Source organism: Aegilops tauschii, chromosome 3 (genome assembly GCF_002575655.3).
Source record: "Aegilops tauschii subsp. strangulata cultivar AL8/78 chromosome 3, Aet v6.0, whole genome shotgun sequence".
Taxonomy (NCBI): domain Eukaryota; kingdom Viridiplantae; phylum Streptophyta; class Magnoliopsida; order Poales; family Poaceae; genus Aegilops; species Aegilops tauschii.
The window spans coordinates 492,066,414-492,075,007 of NC_053037.3; positions in this window are offsets into that span (position 1 = coordinate 492,066,414).

An 8,594-nucleotide genomic window follows, 5' to 3' on the forward strand; every position below is an offset into this window, starting at 1 on the left:
GGACTCCGGACATCCCATTCTTTCAGCACTTGATTGACCACCAAATCTGAGTTGCTGTATACCATCAGATGGCGGACGCCGAGTGAAATGGCCATGCGCAACCCGTAGAGAAGTGCTTCGTACTCAGCTTCATTGTTGGAGGAATCGAAGTGAATCTAGAGAACATAACTGAGCTTGTCACCTCTTTGGGATACTAGAACTACTCCAGCACCAGAACCGTTTAACATCTTGGATCCATCAAAGAACATGGTCCAATGTTCCGAGTGAACTTGAGTCGGCTGCTGTTGCTCAATCCACTCGGCCAGGAAATCTGCGATTGCTTGAGATTTGATTGCCTTTTTTGCTTTGAACTTGATATCCAGAGGGAGAATTTCAATTGCCCACTTAGCCACTCGACCGGTTGCATCTCGATTGTTCAAAATCTCTGACAATGGAGCGTCGCTGACGACTGAAACCGAGTGGTCTGCGAAGTAATGTGCAACTTTCTTCGTGGTAAGATAAATTCCGTAGACCAGCTTCTGGTAATGCGGATACCTTTGCTAGGACGGAGTCAAGACTTCAAAAATGTAATACACTGGGCATTGAACTTTGTAGGCTTTGCCTTCTTCCTCCTGCTCGACTGTGAGCACTATGCTAACAACCTGTCCAGTGGCTGCAATATACAACAATAGAGGCTCTTTGCTGACTGGGGCAACAAGCACCGGCTGGGTGGAAAGCAGGGCTTTGAGCTCTACAAACGATGTTTCAGCTTCAGGAGTCCACTTGAATGTATCAGATTTTTTCATCAGTCGGTAAAGAGGCAATGCCTTTTCACTGAGATGGGAAATGAATCGACCCAATGCAGCCAAACAACCAGTAAGCTTCTTCACATCACGAACACGCACAGGGCGTTTCATTCAGAGAATTGCTCCAATCTTTTCTGGGTTTGCGTCGATCCCTCGTTCGGAAACGAGAAAACCGAGTAACTTTCCTCCTGGGACTCCAAATGTGCATTTCGACAGATTGAGCTTGATATCATATCTTCTTAGGTTGGCAAAGGTTTCAGCTAGGTCAGTCAGCAGGTCGAAACTCTTGCGCAACTTGACCACGATATCATCCATGTATGCTTCCATGTTTCGACTGATTTGAGTGAGCAAGCACTTCTGAATCATGCGCATGAATGTGGCACCAGCATTCTTGAGACCAAAAGGCATGGTAACATAGCAAAAACACCCGAATGGGGTGATGAAGGCCGTTTTTATTCATCGGGCCCATATAGTCGGATCTGATGGTACCCGGAATATGCATCCAAAAAGGACAAACGCTCACACCCCGCAGTCGAGTCGACAATCTGATCTATGCGGGGGAGGGGAAGTGATCTTTCGGGCAGGCCCGATTGATATGCTTGAAGTCAATACACATATGAAGTGAGTCATCTTTCTTGGGGACCATGACAACGTTGGCGAGCCACTCGGAGTGGTATATCTCGCGGATGAACTCAGCTGACAGGAGCCGAGCCCCTTCCTCGCCAATCGCCTTCCTCTTTTCCACGGCGGACCGACGGAGATGCTCTTTGACGGGTTTTGCTTTTGGGTCGACACATAAATGGTGATCAGCCAGTCCCCTGGGTACACCTGGCATGTCTCATGGTTTCCATGCAAAGATGTCCCAGTTCTCACGAAGGAACTGGATGAGCGCTTCTTCCTATTTGTTGTCGAGTGTTGTTGAAATGTGGGTCGGAGCAGCATTGGGGTCTTCTGGGTGAATATGGACATGCTTTTCCTCACCGGCTAACTGAAATGCGGACTCTGAGGCAGGCTTCTTAGCTCGCAACAAATCACTCGGATCTACATTTTTCTTATATTCCTCCATTTCTACCGCTGCCATCTGCTCATCAACAATTTTTTAGCCTTTTTGAAGGCACTCTTCTGCTCTCTGTCTATTTCCCGTGACTGTGATCACACCCCTGGGTCCGGGCATCTTCAACTTGAGATATACGTAACACGGTCGATCCATGAAACGAGCATATGCAGGCCTGCCCAGAATAGCATGATAGGCACTGTGGAAATCCACCACTTCAAACTTCAACTTCTCCTTGCGGTAATTCTTTGAATCACCGAAAACCACATCAAGAGCAATCTGTCCGAGTGACTTTGCCTTTTTTCCGGGGATGACACCGCGGAACTGCATGTTGCTCTCACTGAATTTGGACATCGGAATGCCCATCCCTTGGAGGGTCTCAGCATACAGAATGTTCAAACCACTGCCACCATCCATAAGGACTTTAGTCGGTTCGGTGCCCCCAATGACTAGGTCGACCACCAATGCTTGCCGCCCAGGGGTGGCGACATGCACTAGGTGATCGGACTGGTCGAATGTAATGGGAGTTTGCGACCGCTTCAAGTACGTCGTAGTTGCCGGAGCAACCATGTTCACTTCTCTATTTATGACTTTCAGTCGACTTTTGCTCTCGACATCAGCAAAAATCACCAAGGTAGCATTGACCTTAGGATAACCATCTCTTCTTATTTCTCTTCATCCTTATCAGAGTCCTTCTCACTGGGTTGATCCTCTCGGAACTGCTGAATCAGGAGTCGACACTGTCGAGTGGTATGCCTGGGCAAAATCAAGTTACCCTCTTCATCCTTTTCGTGTGGATGTGACAGGGCAAATCCAGGCCATCCTGGCCTGACTGATCTTTCACCTTTTTGGGCACCCACGGCCCTTTAGGTTTTCCTTTGAACTTTCCTTGATTCAGAACTGCGGCCTCAGCGGGGCCTGCAGCTTCGGCTTTACGTTTTTTGTTTTCGACTGGTGTTTCCACCTCTGGTGTCCTGGTCGACTGGTTTCCCTTTACCATTACAAAGTCGGTCTTCCTCTTCACTGTTTGCATACCGAGTGGCTATCTCCATCATTCGGCTCCGAGACATGTCTCCGGATCGATCAAACTTCAGGATGAGCTCTCTGTACCGAACGCCCTCTTTGAAGGCGCAAACTGCCTGGTGCTCTGACACATTTTCCACCACATGGTGAAGGGTAGTCCATCTCTGGATGAAGTCTCTCAAAATTTCATTCGGCTTTTGAACACAATGTTGCAATTCAGTCAACCCAGCAGGTCATTTGCAGGTGCCCTCGAATGTCTTGATGAACACTCGGGCCAAATCCTCCCAACAGAGATTGCTCCCAGGAGCCAACTGATTCAACCAAGCTCTGGCCGAACCTTCAAGCATCAAGGGGAGGTGCTTCATTGCCACATCATCATCGCCTCCGCCAATCTGTACTGCCACTCGGTAATCTTCCAGCCAAGTGTCTGGCTTCCATTCGCTGGTGAACTTGCTCACATCAGCGGCCAATCTGAAGTTGGGAGGGATCTCAGCGGCTCGGATGGCTTCGCCGAAACACTCAGGACCAGAAATGAACGCCTTGCGTCCAATCGGACGATCTTTGTCTTGGCCCTCTCTGTTTGCTCTGCCTTTGTCGACCAATCCTTGCACGAGGAGTGATCTCGCATCGAACCCGGGCTTTCTTGGGTCGACTGGGGCTCTCCCTCGTCACCATACAGGCGCCCGTCGTCATACCACCGGGGCGCGTACGACCCGCCTCTCGGAGGAGGCGTAGGCACTCGACGGCGGTCATCACGAGGATCAAACTGCCCGTGGCCCCGACCAAGGTACTGATCTTGATGGTAACCACAATCTTCACGCCGCGGAGGCGATCTTGGGCTATGCACCGACTGAACTGTGTCTACAACCACAGATCTGGTATGAATTCTATTGCGCGACTAAGAAACAGCCGAGTTCTGTTCCCCTGCTGCCCGGAGCAGCGCTCGGATCTGTAGTAAACCTCTACCAGCTTCTGAACGAGACGGCTGAATTGACTCTGCTATGCGTGCTGCTGCTACGATATTTTGAATCGGAGTACGGTATACTTGAGGTTCGGGCGGAAACAGTTATCGTGGCCGTCGACTGGATCCGGGGATCTGCTGACGGGCGCGTTCGTCGAGTGACTGTTGAAGATTCTCCAGACGCGTACGCTCAGCCAAGGTGGTTAGGCGTGCAACCTCCAAGGCCGAAGCCTCGGAGGTCTCCCCAATGATGGGGGTCTGGAGCGCCTGGACGTTGCGACGATGCAGCTCCTCTCTCTACTCCGCAGTTAGGGCTTTGGGAATGTACTCGTCGTGATCACGCAACGGGCCGCCGCCATTGCAACGGAATCCGGGCGGACTGCGACGGGAGTCGACCATGAGGACCTCCGCCGCGGGGTCGTTGCTTTCTCACTCGGAAAGCGTATCCGAATGCCCAGTCGGCAGATCGAACAACCCTTGTCGGGCTCGATTGCCACGACTTGGGGGGTGGCCGACTGACGAGCCACCACGTGCTTTACCCACCACTAGAGCCGCGAACGACCGGATCGCTTGCGACGGTGGATGGCGGGGAGCGAAGACGCTACGGGAGCCGACCAATACTGAGTCGACGGTTGCCGCAGAAGGACGCCGCAGGCACTCGCACGAAAGTGCGCCGCCCCGCGATGGGGGGGCTTCTTGAAGCCAGGCGGAGTGTCGGTGATGAAGACGAGCGCACCGAGACGGATCTCGCGGCCCAAAGCCAAACCACCACCGGAAACCATGTTGATGGAGAATGAAATCTGCAACCTCACCGGAAGTCGCTCAGACGCCTGCCCCACGGTGGGTGACAACTGTCGTGGGAATGAATCTGACAGTAAGAGTATACGGTATGTAGGAGGAGACAAGGTCCTAGCTACGGCGAGGTCGTACGCACAAGTTTACGAGTTCAGGCCCCTCTCAGAGGAGGTAACAGCCCTACGTCTCGGTGCCTCGGAGCCTTGTCGACTGGATATGTGTTGAAGTTACAGGGGGTGCGAACCCTTGTGCCAGAGGAGGGGGTGGCTTATGTAGAGTGCGCCAGGTTCCTCCAACCCTCAGTTACACAAGGTTCGATGTGAGTTAAGACAGGGGCATTACTGGTAACGCTTGCTATTAATGATCTTAATGACTACGGAGTGAACGTCTGACCGTTGCCATCCTGGGGTGATTGTAGGCCTTCTGTGCTCTGATTGATTCTTTGTATGGCCGAGTGTAATTATCAGGTCAAGTGGAATTGGGATATCCGAGTGGAATCTTTCATCGAGTGGATTGCACTTCAGGGTGATTTCAGTCGGTATCATTTGTAGAACTTCGTATGTCTTTGACTCTAGGGCAGTGTCCTTGGGTAGGATGTCTAGGTCAGGCCTATGAACCTACCCTAGGTACATGTCATCGTCAGATGGAGGCGACCCGAGCGGGTGCTGGAGAGTGTGAGTCCACCTCGAGAGCTGACGTGGTCTTTCAAGCCCTCTGCTTCCCACAGTGGGCATGGCTTGCCATATTTGCGTCCTACGTGTTGCGTGTGTTCACCTCCACCTCGGTGCGGCAATGAAGGGGTTGCGCCTCTTCCACGATGTTCGAACACTAGACGGACCGCACCGCCTCCGACGAGGCAGTGGCAACGCAAATCGCGTTGGATCCAAGCACCATTTGGGCGGACGTTATGGATTCCCGACCGATTGAGTCTGACCACTGTCGGACGCTCACCTTGCGGGTGTGCGGAGTGCAATGCGGACTACCATCTCCTCCTTATGCCCACATGAGATGAGCTCCCAGTCCACAGATCGGGTGACGGAGGACTCGGATCCATGGGACGCCATGACGTAGAAGGTCGGAGTTCACCAGAGGGGAGCTTGGAGACTGAGCGAAGAGAAGGGGACTGGAGTGGCTAGGGTTTGGTCTGGAGAGCGAATGGGGATGAATATATAATGGGTCGGTGGTACTTAAAAAAATATTGGGTCGATGTGGTGATCATGTGTCACCCGTAAAATAAGCCACCCCCGATAATTGGTGTGGTGATCGTATTAGGAAAAATGATAATTGTCAATGAGGCTTGTTCAATTCTCTGAATCGTCATTGTGCTTAGGCCAGCTCCAACGCATGACCTCAAACGGACGTCCGTTTTGTTCGGATTTTGTCCGTTTGGGTAGGGCAATGGGGCGGCGTCCGACCGTTTTTGTGTGCACATCTGGTCCACCACGGCCAACCGGTGCCCCTGTGTGCACATTTTGACCACTGACAACACATTGATTTCATTTCATGAACAACATTTTGATACATTGTGCACACAATTCACCAATTCTTCGCTAGAATAGTAAGACCAAAGATAACAAGAACCACAATTAGACATTTTAAAAGATATTCAACTTCCGCAACTGCTTCCACTGGTTGGATTAATATCTTCTCTATGTCTTAATTGTTGATCCGCGGCTTCTCGAGCTTGCACACTTCTTTTTTCTTTGGTTCTAAAGAAGCAGATGTTGTTTCACATCTAATCTCATATGTAGTCTCTATTCTAGTAAGGAGTGCTCGAGCATCTATCAAATTTCGTTCTATCAATAGATTGATATATTCTCTTTCCCAATAGCAAAACTTGCATCAATCCTATACACAAATTTGACAAACAATAAGCTACAAAAATTGCGCTCAATCCGGTGAACATCCGAATCAAAAGAAGCATACCCCATTATTTTTGCACTTGAAAAACACTCATCCGGGATGTTCCGACGTGGTAGGAACGCGGCGCATGATGTTTCGCGGGCAGTCATCGCACTTATGACCAGTCGTAGTGAGCCGGTGAGCCGCTTGGCTAGCACCGAGCTCGGGGCGACGATCGGGCTCGTCTTTGCCGGTGAACCGCCGACGAGATAGATCTGATAGTCTAGAGGCGGAGTCAGTGCCAGCATGCGCCGCGGAGGCGTTGCCTTGGTTGTGCCCTGCGGTACCCGGCCAATCCATGCCAATTGCCAAGTCGCGGTCGTCGGCGACCCGGATGCAGCAAATTCGGCGGCCGGACACGCCAAATCCCGCCGCCGAAGATTTAGCCGGTGCCCGCCTATGGCCGAGCGAGAGAGGCACAAATCTGATGGTCGTGCTTGGGGGGCGGGCGGGCTGGATAGGGGGCGCGCTAGGAAAATGGGCGGTGGCGTCTATGGCAGGGTGGGGGTAGTGGGGGCGGCGGGAGGGGGGAGATAAACAAGAGGCGTATGCGTCACCGATGTGTTGTCCAGGGAAGGACAAGGGCATGCGTCCTGCCCGTCCGCATGTGTCTGTTTTGATGCAAACGCGGCCCAAATTTGGGTCAGGTATGAGTCAAAAGCGGAAGAAAAACAAATGTTTGTCCGTTTGCTCTCGCGTGTTGGAATGTGCTTTGTGTCCGTTTATCCCTAAACGAATGCAGCCAGACTATTTGGGGTCGTGCGTTGGAGTTGGCCTTAATCAATCGTGTTTCCTATTTATTTCCTGATGGAAACAACTTTTTTTAGACAAACATGATGGAAATAACTGGTCTTGCGCGGAGGTCACCTTCTATGTGCTGGGCAAGAAAGAAAAAGGTTTTTTTGAGTTTTGAAACGGCTCATGATGGAGGTCTGTCCCTGTGCAGTCGGTACAGGATGTGGGCTGACAGTTTCCACTTTCCACCGTTCTATCCAAACGGCACCATGTGCGCTATGGGCCAACACGCTTTTTTATTCAGGCCCACTACTGTACGCGTCGGGCACCTCACTTAGGCCGCGTTCGGCTCCGGGAGCTCCAGTCAGCGCCGAAGGCGCTAACTAGGAGTTCCGGCGCCCACGCTGCCGCACTTAGGCCTTGTATAATGGAAGATGCTTAGGGAGATGCTTAAAAAAATAAACCGAATGGAAGATGCTTAGGAAGGTGCTTAGAAAAATAAACCGAATTTTTCTGAAGCACCGGTGCCTATTTCAGGAGAGACGTGGTTTATTTCTCTAAGCACCTTGCATTGTACAAGGCCTTATGGGCCGGCCCAAAACAAAGGCGCAACCAAAAGGAAACAAATTAGAAAATGGCACGCGGGACAAGGATCGAACCAACGACTTGGCCACTTAGGCACATATGATAGCTTACATCGTTTCCCTCCTTTCTTGTTTCCTTTTTCCATTTTTTGTTTTTCTTTTTCCTTTTTCTCTTCCTTATATGGTGAATTCTTTTAAATACGTGAACTCTTATCAAACCGATGGATTTTCTTTCATTTTTTGATGAACTTTTATCAAATTCGATAAAATTTGAAAAAGTTCATAAATCTGAAAAAGAAGTTCATTGGATTTGAAAAAAGTTCACAAATTTGAGAAAAAGTTAGACGGACTTGAAAAAAGTTTATTGGATTAAAAAAAATTCATCACATTTGAAAAAGTTCATCATATTTGAAAAAAGTTCATCGATTTTGAAAAAGGTTAATCAAACTTGAAAAAAGTTCATCAAATTTGAAAAATAGTTCCTCAAATTTGTAAAAGAGTTCATTGAAATAAAAATAGTTCTTGAATTTTTTTTAAAAAGTTCATCAATTTAGAAAAAAAATTCCTCAATTTTAAAAAAAGTTCATAAATTTTAAAAAAATACATCGATTATTTAAAAAATGCAAAATGAAAAATCTTCAATTTGGAAAAAACGAATTTAAAAAAACACGTATTTAAAAAAGAAAAAGAAAAGAAAGACCAAATAAAAACCGACCCAGAAATGACAATGAATCAGGAAAAAAACCCGGTTTGGA